The sequence below is a fragment of the Asparagus officinalis genome, chromosome 5 (assembly GCF_001876935.1).
Source record: "Asparagus officinalis chromosome 5, Aspof.V1, whole genome shotgun sequence".
Lineage (NCBI taxonomy): Eukaryota > Viridiplantae > Streptophyta > Magnoliopsida > Asparagales > Asparagaceae > Asparagus > Asparagus officinalis.
Genome location: NC_033798.1, coordinates 42543866 through 42559794, shown reverse-complemented (window position 1 = coordinate 42559794; position 15929 = coordinate 42543866). Strand labels below are relative to the sequence as shown.

Sequence of the window (15929 nt, the reverse complement as noted above, 5' to 3'; positions counted from 1 at the left end):
GGCCCGAAGCCACCTCCCGAGCCAGCTGGGATCTGGCGCCCAGATTGGAGCCTAGATCCCGCTTTCAGAAGGCTATAAATTTTAGAGTGGGATGGTTCATTTTTCAAGGGTTGGAATTTTGGAGCCGAAACTCTGCTGGATTGAGAACTCACCCTCGGATTTTCAACTTAGAAGACTCGGAGTCTCAGATCTGGTTCTTGGCGATCATCCACGCCAAATAAGGCAGGAGTTCGAGAGAGATCAGATCTAAGATCTACACAGTTTTCCTCCGGATCAAAGCTTGGCCTTTGATTCCGAGAAGAGTCTCGATTTCGCTTGGTCGATTTCGATTACTAAAGGCTATTATTTCCTTGGCGAAATAGTATCCCCGGTTGTTATTTCCTTCGTGAAATAGCACCCGTCATAACGTGTAGATCCGACCGGATCAAGATCGCGTGGTGGTCCACGGATTAACTCCGGCGCAGGCGAAGAACCCACACAAGCAAGAGACCGCAAAACAGGATCTTGTGATTTGTTCAAGGAAAGTTATAATTTTTATTTTTTCTTTGATCTCGTTGTAACCGGATCTTATAAAAAGACCGGATCTTTGTAACTGATAAACTGTTAACAAAGGAATCAATGGAATCAATGAGTGTAATTTTTCTCGCGAACAATCTGGCGACCACAGTGGGAGCCACCGATCTCGCTGCCGAGATCGTTGCGTCGCAGCCGCGAATCTCAATCCCGGTCGAGGAGGAGGTCGAATATGAATTCGACCAACAAAAGTTCGAGGAGTGTAATAATTCTAAGTTTTCCTTAGATAGATATATATAAGAAAAAGTGTAGGGGTTTTAATGTAAATTTTTATTAGAGGGTTTTATTAGCAAAAAGAACCTTTATAAATACCTAGAAACCCTACCCTAATCCCTTCATTGTATCCCGTCGTCCCTTTTTATCTGCTCTGGTCCTTGTCCCGCCGCTCAACAAAAAAAAAAAGTTTAGAGTTGAGAGGAAGGAAGTGGTGATTGATCAACTCTACATAGGTATTGCTTCTATATCTAATATTGTTATAAAATATTATTTGTTGTAGATGAAGGCTATGCACCAATCTTATTTTAGGTTATTTAGATCCTATTCTAGGTGATGTTGACATTGTTGTTTCGTGGTAAAGTTTTCATTTTTTGTTTTAAATTTATACTTTTATTTATAATGTTTTGTTATAAAATTATGGAATGTAAGTAATGGATAAAACATATAGACATAATCTAAACATTCAACATTTTAACAATTAAATTACATTTATTGATTGATTGGGGGGCCAATGCAAATTTGTAAGCTGGTTAAGGGCTCACATTAATTTATCATAAGTGAATTCTCGTTGCAGAAAACAATACCGATTAGATTTAAATTAAATTGAACACATTTGACCGTTCGAGAGAAACTTATAAGAATGTAAAAGAATTACAAGTTAAGAAGGCAAACAGCCATCATCTACCAACAATGCACTGTTTTCCTCTGTATTTATGCAGTTCCTTTCACTGTGATGTAAGCGTCCAAACATTATACATGCATTATCAGTCATGCTCTCAGTACAAATGTTTCACTCGATGACTCACTAAAGCTACTAAACTGAATGATTAATGTTACATTTGAGACGAGTAATACAACGTTAGAGGTTAGCCGTCGCTTTCTTTAAGAATGGGCTTTATTCAATAGTATTTCGAAAGTCTGCTTTCCAGAAGATTGTCCAAAAGTCCAAGCATGTGGCCAAGCCAATTGAGCCCTTGCTGCACCTTCATCATTATAATTTAAACAATACCGATTAGATTTATATATAAATGTTATTAGGTCATAAATAAAAAAGCATCAAAAATACATGCATTTAATGATGAAGAATTAAATCATTGAATAGTTTACTGCCTTAGTTTCATTGTTTCTATAGTAGTAGAATGTATTTTATAAACCCCATAATTTGCTTAATCATGTGTCCATAATTGGCTAAAATGTCCAGAATCATACTCTATCACCCATTATTAGTTGTAAATGAGAGAATTCTACATTAAGGTTCTTCGAAGTTAAGGGCGGAAGCTCAAAAAATGATTACTAATTGTTTGCCTTTTTTAGTTTATTTGGTAGTAAATGTGAGTCTTCTACATCATGGCTCTTTGAAGTTAAGTGGAAAAACTAAAAAGTAATTGCTAATTGTAGAAAGGGTGAAGAAGGCAATACTATTTGAGTGGTACTTGAACCCATCAAAATGTTAAAATGCAATTTGTTATGAGTATTCACATTTGAAAAACAATGGTGTATTGTCACCGCAGACATTCATTTTATTCAGATCGTGCAATATTCTGAACCTATAGCAAAAGGAGATTGTAGTTCCCAACTTGAGGTTGACATAACACACCTGAAGGTATTTATGATAAATTGCCAAAGGTGCATAATATGATAAAATTGGTAGTAAATCTTTAATTATACTCTCCACATCCATTTCTGGTGCAGCAACTATCAAGCTGCAAGATTAAAAGGAAAAAAAATGCAACACTTTAACAATCAGTCAATAAAATCTTGTTTAAAGATATTTTATCCCAATTTTCTACCTAGTAAAGCCTTTAACTTTCCATGTTTTTTTGTTATCTGATGATGGCTTCCATCCTGCAGGTATTTTTTTGGCACTAAGGTAGAAGTGCTCTGATGTGTGTCATCAACTCCATCAGAATAACATGGCAATAAGGACGTATTACAGGCATTATAATGTAGTTCTAAAGACTGGATGTTCGGGTCCTTTTCAAAGGAAACATCCACATTGTTTTGAGATATAGATAATACAGAAAATGGTGCTTGAAGAATCCTGCATCAATAAGCATCAGTACTTCAATAAGTAGACTGCGGAAAAAACATATCCTCGTTTCTGTATAATTTTCCTCTTCGATTGTTATGCGGTTAGAGCATGTAAAAGGGATGCTGGACTATACCTGCGGCAGACTTTGTTGAATGTCACTAAAGCCTCCATACGAATCCAAGGCATAGCATTCTTTGTTGAATGTCACCAAAGCCTCCATTGCCATTGTCTGAAACTCACAATTGGAGCTACCTACACTGCTTAAAAAACATGAATGCAATGAAAATTACAACTCATGTTATTACTTTGTCATCTTCTATCTCTTTCTCATTTATCTTCCCATCGCAATGTTCAAAGCTCATACTTCACTTTTTCCAGGTCTATACCTTCATTTGTACTTGGTGGAACTTTCACCTTCATCATACCTTGACTTTTTAAATTATGTGAAGTTAGAACATTAAGAAATAAAAAGGATAGCGAAGACATGGCCTTCAGTGATTTGGCAGTGCGTGTGAAAAGTGAAGGGTTAAAAAGTAAAGGGTTATTCACATATTACCTTGTTTCAACACCTACAATCTTCCATCTCTTTTCATTTCTCTTCCTATCGCAGATTTTTTAGACTCACCCCCGCTATTAATTATTTCATACCACTGATCTGCTTCACAATATGATAGCCAAGGTAGTAATAGAAGTTAGCCGCATCAAAAAGAAAATATATGCAGTGCAGTGCACAACAGAACAAAACAAAAATGAATATTTGCATCGATCATGGCAAAAACTCCAGGCTTCACAAGGAGACAAATGCAGAAAATTATAAAATAATGAATACGATCAGACCTAAAAGTGTCTATATTATCAAGCAACAACACCTTTGATGTGAAAACCAATTATGCACGGAACTAATCCTATTTCTCCTAACAAGGGTCACATTCCATTTTTACCATGAATGATGATCCACTGTAAGGTAATTACGACCCTTAATAAGAAACCGCATACTGTCATCTTATACTGCCTCAGGTTGAAGAATAATGATTATTCAAAAATAAAAACAACAAAATAGAGATAGGCCCATCCACAATCCAACAATTTCAAAGAAAGAAACTTTACCTGTTTCTGTTAATTCATCATATAAGGAAGTTTGGTTTAGTTTTGTAATTTCAAGGTAGTCACAGAAAAATACATATTGCAAATTAAAAAAGAGTAGCATGAGGTGTCAAATAAGTAATTAATCATAGAATTAAAAGAAGCATCAGAACTTAAAACAAGTATTCAAAAATTCCCCTTCATGCATAATGTGCATAATTTCAATTTTAGAATTCACAGGCGAAATCAAAAACTGAAAAATAAAAGAACTCAATTAAAATCAATTAGATACATGATTCAAATATCACATACAGTGTACTATACTATTTGGACGTATAGTATGTACGCTGGAACATAAGATACATGCAATACATATTACATTTATATCATGTATGATGATACATATATACACTTATGTTTGTGTGTGTTTTGTATATTAAAACATATTTATGACTAACTGTGACATGATGATTTACTGACTATATATATATATATGTACTCTATATGTTAATTGTTTGTCTTTACAAATGTAGAACACTGTGTCGATGATACTAATTTTAACAATTCTATTGGTAAATGAGTTGATCTGTTTATATTTTTCAACATACAACTTTTATGTGTTTTATATTGACTGTACGATGATAAACCACTCTATATGTAGAATTTGTTACCTTGATGATGTCTGTGACAACATTTAGTTGACACCACAATACTCTTATATAATATTGTGTAATAGTCTTTAACATGTACTATTCAAACACTATGATACTAAATATATTATTTACATGTTCATTTGCGTTCTGTTAATTCATCATATAAGGAAGTTTGGTTCAGTTTGGTCATTTCAAGGTAGTCATAGAAAAATACATACTTACTACAACTTAAAAAAGAGTAGCATGAGGCGTCAAATAAGTAATTAATCATAGAATTAAAAGAAGCATCAGAACTTAAAACAAGTATTCAAAAATTTCCCTTCATGAACAATGTGTATAATTTCAATTTTAGCAAAAGTGAACAAAGTTAAAGTAACAATTCTGTGAAATAGAGTGCTAAAGTAAAGTCACAGACTCATGTAATCAGGAGCAAATTCAATTCTGATGTTTTTGTTATCTCGTCATTGTTAGAATTATTCATCAAATGTGGGCTAATGAATGTTGCCTGCTGCATATTTTCGAAGATGACACTCAGGAATCTAGTGACATGGAGCACAATGATACACGGCTGTGTTCAATTTGGATTTCCTACAGCACCGCTGAGGCTTTTCTGTCTTATGCAACAGAAAGAAGGTTTAATGGCTGATGCCACATCTATAGCTGGTGTTATCGAAGCCGTTGCATAAAAAAAATTAAAAGAAATCACAGGCGAAATCAAAAAACCCTACTTGTTTTCCGTCATCTGTTTAGCCGCACAAAAAAAAAAAAAAAACCCTAAGGTCTCGTCTTTCTATAAGAGAAAAGAATCATCTTAAGGGGGAAGGCGACAGGTGTTTGATCATCAAGCAAGGTATATCTTGTTATACTATCTTTAGGAATATGTTTATGCAGAAGTTTGCACATTGATCTAACCATTCATTATATTAATTTATTTGGGTCAAGTGGTTATAGACTTTGCTGGTAATCTTGATAGTATATCAACAATAATGTCAGGCGGTAGGAGAAAGCATGAGCAATAGTTTTCAGCTTTTGTATTAGCCTGTGAGCAAAAAAATAGTTATAATGATTTTAAACCATGATTATGAAAATAAATTTATAAAAAAAAGGAAAATACCTACAGACTCTTCTTGTTGATCTTCTTTGCCATGAACTACCACGTCTTTTACTGCAGCAAAGTTGCAAGATATGGTCTTTAAAAGAAAAGCTAGTAGAGTTAAGTAAACTATTAATGTACAGAGATTATTATATGTCATAGATGTACAGAGATTATTATATGTCATTAGTATTTGGTAGGATGTCTATATTGATGGTTATTTGTATATATTATATAGGAATCCCAAGTGACTTCGAGGAGGTGTCGTGATTGGTATTCTGATAGTCTTTCGGATTTGAGTAAGTGGTGAATTTGTACATTATTCGCTGCGTATTTTTCGTATAAAATTATATTGACTATATGTAAGTTTGTTCTGATGGATTATACCCTTCTATATGGTTGCTCGCATACTACTTGTTGATTGGATAAATGCATGTGATTAATTAGTATAAGCCTATGCTTATTTTCTTTATCAATTTTTTATGATTTTCATATAGTGGTAGGTTGAGATGCATATGTGTTTGATTTATTTCACTATTGGTTGGCCTTTGGCATTTTTGTATAATGTGATTAGCTTTACGAAATTTGTTTATTGTTAAAGGATATGCATCTCAAGTCAATATACCGGTATATGTCGGATATAAGCAAGCTATTAAAACAGGACTCAGTGTGCCTCTATGAGGTTTTATTTTAGCGCTAAGAGCCCAAATTGGGTCTCACCGTCCCGGAACCATGGGCTTAATAATTGTGGGGTTTACCGAGTCAACCGGAGTATGAAGTGTTGACCGCATTGAGACGTAGCATGCTTATTTCTATTCCATGATTTCTAATTTTCTTAAATATTTGTATCAAATACTAGAGTTCATTAATGATTCTATATCATTCTTATATTTTGTTTATTTCTCGTTGTAATATTTTAGTTTTGCAAAACCAGTGTTTAATGTATGAATTTATCCACTTATTGAGTTGTGAACTCATTGTATTATTTCTATTCTTTTCAGAGACTCGGGATTAGGTGGAATTGAGGATTGTCAAATTCTTAGAACGAAGCAAAGAATAATTCGAGATTGTTATTGTCTTCTAGGCGAAGGTTAAATAAAGTCTTTAATGTTTAGATGATGAATTGAGAGTTTGTAATAATGAGATTCTTTCTTTAGGTTGAGATTTATTTGGAGTTGAGGAATATTTATTTTTATCAAGTTAATTGGCTTAGTTGACTTTTGGGATTATAGAGAATATTTGTTGTTGGTTTTAGTTCAATGAAGAGATTTGTTTTAGTGTTCTTTTAATGAATGTATATTTTGGAGGACTTTTCACAGGTTTAGTCCGGCTCTAATATTCCTTTGAGGTTCGGAAATTGGGGTCGTGACAGAATGGTATCAGAGCCTAGGCTGTAGGTCCTAGTTAGAGTTAGTGGAAATAATAATGAAGATGGAATATAATGATGGAATATGATAATTTATTTTTGAAGTGTGATCGAGGACGACATGAACACTATTAGATCAAATTTCATGTATAGGAATATATAAGATTAGAACCATGGATCACATAATCTATTTAGTTTTGTTTTCTTAAAGGTAAAAGACTTTAGTCTGGGTAGTTTAAGGTATGACTAGTGTATGCATTTCATGAAAAAATATTATTTGATTACTTATGCTTGTGACGAATATGTTATGAATTGATTTAATAATAATTAATATGATGAATATTTTGTACTAAATATATTTGTTTCTGATATTGTTAGATTGAGATGGCTCGTGGTAAGAGAGGTTCTAGTGTTGCAGCGAGGCGCTCTTCTCCTAGACTTGATGCTAATGCGGGGGTTGCGCTACCTTCGAATATACCCCAATCGAGTAGGCGTCCCCGGACTAGGGTTGGTGGAAATGATGATGCAGGTCGACAAAACATCGAGACCCCTAATGTTACAAATGAGGCTCCTGATGAGAATGTCAGGGGAAGATCAGGACCCAGAACTCGTGGGGGTATGTCTACCCGTACTGCTAGGACCACGAGAGGGATTGCTGGAGCTCAGTGGGGTGTTGAAGGACTCACCAGTTTTATTGAGATGCAGAGTGGTTTCATGGAGAGGCAAATGGAGATCCTTGAAAAGCAGTCAGAGGCAATTGAGAAGCTGAGCGAAGCATTAAATACACAGAAGAAGACTAAACCTATTGGCAGTGACTTTGAAAAATTTAAGAAGATGTCTCCACCATCTTTTCAGGGAGGTTCTGATCCAACGGTGGCACAAGAATGGCTAAAAAAAATAGAGAAGTACTTCAGAGCCTTAGGATGTTCAGAGGAACAAAAAGTTATTTATGCCACATTTATGCTAGAAGGAGAGGCAGAGATCTGGTGGGAAACTAAGGAGGCTAGTTTATCACTTGAGGGGGAGGATGTTCCTTGGAGCACATTTGTTAAATTATTTAGGGAGAAATATTTTCCCTTGTATGTTCGATCTCGCAAGAAGAGGGAGCTTATGGAATTGCAGCAGGATGGCATGACAGTGGAAGAATATGAAGCTAAGTTTAATGAGTTATCCCGATATGCACCTGAGCTAGTTACAGAAGAATTTGATAAGATAGAGATGTTTGAGAATGGACTGAGGCCAGAAATTCATCAGAAGGTTACAGTGATCATGTCAAAGACTTTTGAGGAGGCAGTGGAGCGAGCAAAAAGGGCCAAAAAAGCAAGTAAGGGAGAAAAGATTGCAGATGAACCAAACAAAAGCTGGGACCAGAAAAAGCGGAACAGGGATGAGAATAATCAGAAAGATAAGTTAGCTTTTAAGCCTTTTAAGAAGCCAGCATTTCGAGGGTCAGGAGCTCCAGTACAGAGATCGGGCCAGTTTGTGCAGAGATCAGGTCCTCCTATTCAGAGGCATGATGGACAGTGTTATAAATGCGGCAAAAATCACAAAGGCCGTGTTTGTTCTTTATCCTATTCAGAGGCATGATGGACAGTGTTATAAATGCGGCAAAAATCACAAAGGCCGTGTTTGTTCTTTATTCCGAGGTTGTTTTGAGTGTGGCCAACAGGGCCATATTATGAGAGATTGTCCAGCAAAGAAGGGACCCAAGACTGATGATCAGAAAGCGAAGCCTACACCTGGTGATGGTCAGAAATCTAAGACACAAGGGAGAGTATTTGCCTTGACGAAGCAGGATGCTCTCGCATCTAACTCTGTTGTTGCAGGTGCACTTGTTATTTCCTCTCAGCTAGCACATGTGTTGTTTGATTCTGGTTCTTCTCATTCATTTATATCTCATAGCTTTGCTAGTAAGTTGGATAGAACTCCAGAATTCTTAGAATCTGAGCTATCAGTTTTTACCCCATCCGGTGATTGTATGATCACTAATCACATCTTTAATGGATGTGAGGTCATAGTGGGAGATCGAACCTTGCTTGCGAGTCTTGTGCTACTTGATATTCATGACTTTGATGTTATTCTTGGCATGGATTGGCTTTCTACTTATCATGCATCTCTAGATTATTTTTAGAAGCGAGTTTCATTCAGAATTCCTGGGGAGTCCGAGTTTTGTTTCGAGGGATCGAGTGTTAGTGTACCTCCATGTGTTATTTCAGCTATGCGAGCCTGTAGACTTCTAAGAAAAGGTTGTCGTGGTTATCTTGCTAGTGTGGTTTGTACCGAGAAGAATGAAGTCATTTTGGATGAAATTCCAATTGTTCGAGAATACCCTGATGTTTTTCCTGAAGACTTGCCAGGGCTACCACCTGACAGGGAGATTGAGTTCGCTATTGAATTAATTCCAGGAACAGGGCCGATCTCAAAAGCACCTTATCGCATGGCACCGGTAGAGATGAGGGAGTTGAAGACTCAATTGCAGGAGTTGTTAGATAAGGGCTTTATCAGGCCGAGTGTATCTCCTTGGGGTGCTCCAGTACTTTTTGTGAAGAAGAAAGATGGGAGCATGAGACAGTACTTTTTGTGAAGAAGAAAGATGGGAGCATGAGACTTTGTATAGATTATCGAGAATTGAACAGGGTGACTGTGAAGAATAAATATCCTTTGCCTCGGATTGATGATTTATTTGATCAGTTGAAGGGAGCCCAGGTGTTCTCAAAGATTGACCTTCGGTCTGGTTATCATCAGCTCAAGATTAAGCCTGAAGATGTTTCGAAGACTGCATTTAGAACAAGATATGGACACTATGAATTCTTGGTGATGCCATTTGGATTGACAAATGCCCCAGCTGCTTTTATGGACTTGATGAATAGGGTGTATTTAGGTCTTATCTCGACCAGTTTGTAGTTGTTTTTATTGATGATATTTTGATCTACTCAAGAAGCCGGGAGGAACGCGAAGAACACTTAAGAACTATTTTGCAATTACTTTTGGAGCATAAATTGTATGCAAGGTTGAAAAAGTGTGAATTCTGGTTGGAGAGTGTCTCATTCTTGGGGCATGTTATTTCTAAAGAAGGGGTGTCAGTGGATCCTTCAAAGATAGAAGCAATTGTCGATTGGAAGAGACCTAGCACCATGACCGAGATACGAAGCTTTCTGGGATTGGCTGGTTATTATAGAAGGTTTATCGAAGGATTTTCTCGTATTGCAGCACCTTTGACTTGATTGACTCAGAAAGGGGTTAAGTTTCAGTGGACAGAGAAGTGTGAGCAAAGCTACCAGGAGTTGAAGGATCGATTAGTGTCCGCACCTATACTCACGATTCCTTCTGGATCAGGTGGATTTGTGATATACAGTGATGCTTCTCATATTGGCCTCGGTTGTGTTCTTATGCAGAATGGGAAAGTAGTAGCATATGCCTCCAGACAACTTAAACCTTATGAAAAGAACTACCCAACTCATGATTTGGAGTTAGCTGCTGTTATCTTTACATTGAAGATTTGGCGGCACTATTTGTACGGGGAGACTTGTGACATCTACACAGATCATAAGAGCCTTAAATACATTTTCACACTTAAGGAGTTAAATATGAGACAAAGGCGGTGGTTGGAGTTAATGAAGGATTATGATCTTAATATTCATTATCATCCCGGCAAGACAAATGTGGTAGCTGATGCTTTGAGTAGGAAGTCCAATGCTAGTGTTGCCACTTTGGTCACAAGTCAGAAGCATATGCTGGAGGACTTGAGGAGACTGGATATTGATATTCGACTTCGAGGATCTGGAGTGATGTTTGCTCATCTTAAAATTCAGCCTGCTTTGATTGACAGGCTTGTGGCTGCACAAAATGATGATCCAGTTCTTGTAAAAATTAAAGCAGATGTGGAACATGGACTTCAACATGATTTTGTAGTTCATGATGGATCTTTGAGATTTAAAAACCGTTTATGTGTACCTAATAATTCGGAGTTGAAGAAAGAAGTTCTAGAAGAGGCGCACTGTTCGGCATATACAATTCATCCTAGATCAACGAAGATGTATAGAGATTTGCGAGAAACATTTTGGTGGAATGACATGAAGCGAGATATTGCAGAATTTGTGTCTAGGTGCTTGGTGTGCCAACAAGTCAAGATTGAACATCAGAAGCCTGGCAAACTACTTCAGCCTCTCCCAATTCCTGTGTGGAAGTGGGAGGAGGTAACAATGGATTTTGTGACTGGTTTTCCTAGGAGTCAGAGTGGTAATGACACTATATGGGTGATTGTTGATCGACTTACTAAATCGGCTCATTTCTTGCCTTGTAAAACTACTCATTCTCTTGAGAAGCTTGCTGAATTATATGTTAAGGAGATTGTGAGATTGCATGGGATACCAGTGACTATTATATCAGATAGAGATTCGAGATTTCGTTCTAGATTTTGGCAAGGTCTGAATAATGCTCTGGGAACACAATTGAGTTTTAGCACATCTTATCATCCGCAGACGGACGGGCAATCGGAGAGGACTATACAGACATTGGAGGATATGCTTCGTGCTTGTGTTTTGGATTTGAAGGGTAGCTGGGAAAAACATTTGCCTTTGGTGGAGTTTGCATATAACAATAGCTATCACTCCAGTATTGATATGTCCCCTTATGAAGCACTGTATGGTAGGAGATGTAGATCACATATTTGTTGGGATCAGGTAGGAGAAAGAAGGCTGCTCGGTCCTGAGATAGTACAGATTACCACTGAGAAGATTCAACAGATACGTGAGAGGCTTCGTATAGCTCAAAGCAGGCAGAAGAGTTATGCCGATAATAGAAGAAGAAAGTTGGAGTTTGAAGTCGGCGATCATATTTTCCTTAAAGTATCACCCACTAAGGGAGTGATGAGATTTGGAAGAAAGGGCAAGTTGAGTCCAAGATATATTGGACCTTTTGAGATTTTGGAGAGGGTTGAAGCTGTAGCATACAAAATTGCATTGCCTCCAGAGTTAGCTAAAATTCATAATGTTTTCCATGTATCAATGTTGAGGAAGTGTGTACTTGATCCGAGTCATGTATTGAATTATGAGCCCCTTGGGATCAAGGAAGATTTGACATATTCAGAGTATCCAGTTAGAGTTTTGGACCGCAAGGAGCAAGCTTTGAGATCAAGAATTGTTAAGCTAGTGAAGGTGTTATGGAAAAATCATTCAGCTGAGGAAGCTACCTGGGAGCATGAAGATGAGATGAAGGAAAAATATCCTAATTTATTTGAAGACTCAGGTATGTCCAAGTTTTGAGGACAAAACTTCTGTTAAGAGGGGTAGTATGTAATAATTCTAAGTTTTCCTTAGATAGATATATAAGAAAAAGTGTAGGGGTTTTAATGTAAATTTTTATTAGAGGGTTTTATTAGCAAAAAGAACCTTTATAAATACCTAGAAACCCTACCCTAATTCCTTCATTGTATCCCGTCGTCCCTTTTTATCCGCTCTGGTCCTTGTCCCGCCGCTCAACAACAAAAAAAAAAGTTTAGAGTTGAGAGGAAGGACGTGGTGATTGATCAACTCTACATAGGTATTGCTTCTATATCTAATATTGTTATAAAATATTATTTGTTGTAGATGAAGGCTATGCACCAATCTTATTTTAGGTTATTTAGATCCTATTCTAGGTGATGTTGACATTGTTTTTTAATTCTGGCCATGGCAGACAATTATATGTATTCTATAGGGGTTCCAAGTGACTCCGAGGAGGTGTTGTGAGGGGTAGTTGGATTATTTTCGGACTTGAGGTAAGTGGTGAATTTGTACATTATTCACTGCGTATTTTTCATATAAAATTATATTAACTATATGTAAGTTTGTTCTGATGGATTGTACCCTTCTATATGGTTGCTCGCATACTACTTGTTGATTGGATAAATACATGTGATTAATTAGTATAAGCCTATGCTTATTTTCTTTATCAATTTTTTATGATTTTCATATAGTGGTAGGTTGAGATGCATATGTGTTTGATTTATTTCACTATTGGTTGGCCTTTGGCATTTTTGTATAATGTGATTAGCTTTACAAAATTTGTTTATTGTTACAGCATATGCATCTCAAGTCAATATAGCGGTATATGTCGGATATAAGCAAGCTATTAAAACAGGACTCAATGTGCCTCTTGTTGGCCTTCTTGTTTTGATGATGTTTAACAAACAATTTATAACTAATGTTGTTTGTCTAGTGCTTGTATTATCTATTCATTGTAGACAAACAACGTTGTTCGAGGATGGATAGAATAGCGCTTCAACGATGATATCCAAAGGAGGTTGGAGGAATGTCGGGTTGAAGCCTATACAATTCAACAAGTTCAAGCTTCATCCGCAAGTGTACCAAGTTGAGCTCATTGAAGACCTTCATCAAGTTTGGGTAATTTAGTTTAGGAGTTTATATTATGTGTGTTGGTACTTTAAGCTCAATATCATACACACACACACACATTTATTGGTTTTCATGTATATATATAGTTATATATATATACATATATGTTTTGGTTTGATAGTTTTCAAGTTTTAATATGAAACAATTTAATATAATTAGAAACATATTTTTGTTTCATACTTATATGCATTTATATGATTTCATCAATATCAATTTTATTTAGTTCCATGAAATCATGTTTTAGTGTATTATATGTGTATTTTGATAAAATACTATATTCATTATTTATAGACTTCATAACAATAGTTTACATCTTCTATTAAGTCTATAAAATCATTTTGTATTGTTTCAAAACATGGTTTAGCTAAAATGACAAAACTCATGTGTTTATATTTTCGTGTTTTGGACCTCCTTGCAAAATGATTATATTTTATATTTTTGGAATTTATTTGATATTTTTAAACAGCGTTTTAAAATCAGAGAAACAGTTTTCAGTTTTCTGTCATATCCGTTTTCGGTCGACCGCACCGGTCGACCGAACCTGAGTGCATATGTTCTCTGGGCGACAGAGAGTCTGTCGGTCGACCGGTCCGGTCGACCGATGAAAATTTCAGGTCGACCGGCCGTTGACCGTTGCCTTGGGGCTGTTTTTGTCTTTTGCTCAGGTTTTTGGCTGAATTCTTGGGAGGCTATATATACCCCCATTGCATTCAATTCTATAACTGATAAGAGAAAAGTTTTTAAGAGGTTTACAAGTTTTGTTTAAGGGTTTAGTGTTTGTTTAAAAAGCTTTTAAGCATTTACAAGAGTTTGATTTGTGGAGCAAATTTCACAAGAGCAAGTGGAGATCATCCTTGGTGTTTGAGCATTCATTCTTCTCCCTCTCTCTTGTCATCTATAGAGAAGTTTTCTTAAACTCAATTCTAGTATTTTATAAGTTTGTTCTTAACTTGTCATCTATAGAGAAGTTTCCTTAAACTCAATTCTAGCATTTTATAAGTTTGTTCTTAATTTCATAAGCTAGATTTCATATTGAGTTTATATTGTTTTATCTCTTTGTTCACACACAACCTATTGAGCTTATTGTATTTACATTCATAGTATAATTTGGGATTGTGGGTTTGTGACTAAGAGTTGTGCTTAATTGAGTTCTCACCTTGTTAGAGAGAACAATCATTTATCATATTGTGCCTAATTGTGAGGATTCACTTGTAATACACTTGTACACCGAGAGAAGTGTGTGGTGAAGTATTCCTCGAACTTCTGTTGGTCGAACTCGTATTCGACCTCCTCCACGACCGGGATTGAGATCCGCGGCTGCGACGCTCCGATCTCGGCAGCGAGATCGGCGACTCCCACTGTGGTCGCCAGATTGTTCGCGGGGAAAAATCGTGTCTTTCTTTGTAATTGATTCCATTGTCATCTTAAATAACAGCTTTTTAAGTTACAAAGATTCGGTCTTTTTATAAGATCCGGTTACAATGAAAATCAAATAAAAGAAAAGAAAGATTATAACTTTTTATCCTTGTTTGTCGAACAAATCGCGAGCTCCTGTTTTGCGGTCGCTCGCTTTGTGGGTTCTTTGCCTGCGCCGGGGTTTATCCGTGGACCACCGCGAGATCTAGATCCGATCGGATCTACGCAGTACGACAGGTATTATTTTGCCAAGGAAATAATAGCCGAGGGTACTATTTCGCCAAGGAAATAGTAGCCTTTAATTCTCGGGATCAAAGACCAAGCTTTGATCCGGAGTACGCCTGCGTAGATCTGAGATCCGGTCCTCTCGAACTCTTGCCTTATTTGGCGTTGACGATCGCCGAGCACCAAATCTGGATGAGCAAGTCCTCGAAATCCCAAAGCTTGGATCTTTTTTAGATCTGAGTCTTCAATCCAACAGGGCTTCGCCTCTCCAAATTTTCCAACCTTTCTTGAATCTTTTTTAGATCTGAGCTTCGAATCCGGTAGGGCTTCGCCTCCAAAAAATCCAACCCTTGAACAAATGAACCAAGCCCCCTATTTATAGGCACTCTGAACTATGCCCGGGCACAGATCTGGCCGGCCACCTATAGGTGGCTCGGCTCTGGGCCGGCCACCTATAGGTGGGGCCGCCCCCCCCGCACCTATGGGTGGCTCGGATTTGGCCGAGCCACCCATAGGTGGCTCGGTTTTGGCCGAGATTCCTGATTTGGCAGGAAATCCACTTCTGAGTTCGAGTCCGAAACCGATCTTGATTCGGTCGTGATTCATCCGAGTCCGCCCTTGGTTGGATGACTCGTTGACTCTTCAACCCGTTAGCTTGATTCCGCACGCGAGTGGATTTATTCCGTTGTTTGTGTGTGGTTCATTTAGCTTCGTAGCCTCGTTAATCCGCTTTGTCCCGTATCGCTTGGCTTCGGCGTTGTGGGCTAACAATCGTGTCTGCATACGTCGCCCGATGGTCGGTTCGTCAAATCGGCGTTGTTGAGCTGTGTTAAGGGACCTATAGGCAGTTTTATACGCCTACAGATACCCCCTCCAA

At 37.2% G+C, this 15929-nt stretch overlaps 3 long non-coding RNA genes across 3 annotated transcripts; all 3 read left to right on the top strand.

Annotated features, from left to right (window-relative positions):
• Positions 934–3125, top strand: LOC109843234. The gene is made up of 2 exons (XR_002247587.1): positions 934–1022; positions 2641–3125. It is a non-coding gene; the product is annotated as an uncharacterized LOC109843234 (long non-coding RNA).
• Positions 5322–6939, top strand: LOC109842959. Its single transcript, XR_002247461.1, has 3 exons — positions 5322–5407; positions 5889–5949; positions 6652–6939. It is a non-coding gene; the product is annotated as an uncharacterized LOC109842959 (long non-coding RNA).
• On the top strand, positions 12468–13235 carry LOC109843990. The gene is made up of 3 exons (XR_002247851.1): positions 12468–12557; positions 12714–12774; positions 13215–13235. It is a non-coding gene; the product is annotated as an uncharacterized LOC109843990 (long non-coding RNA).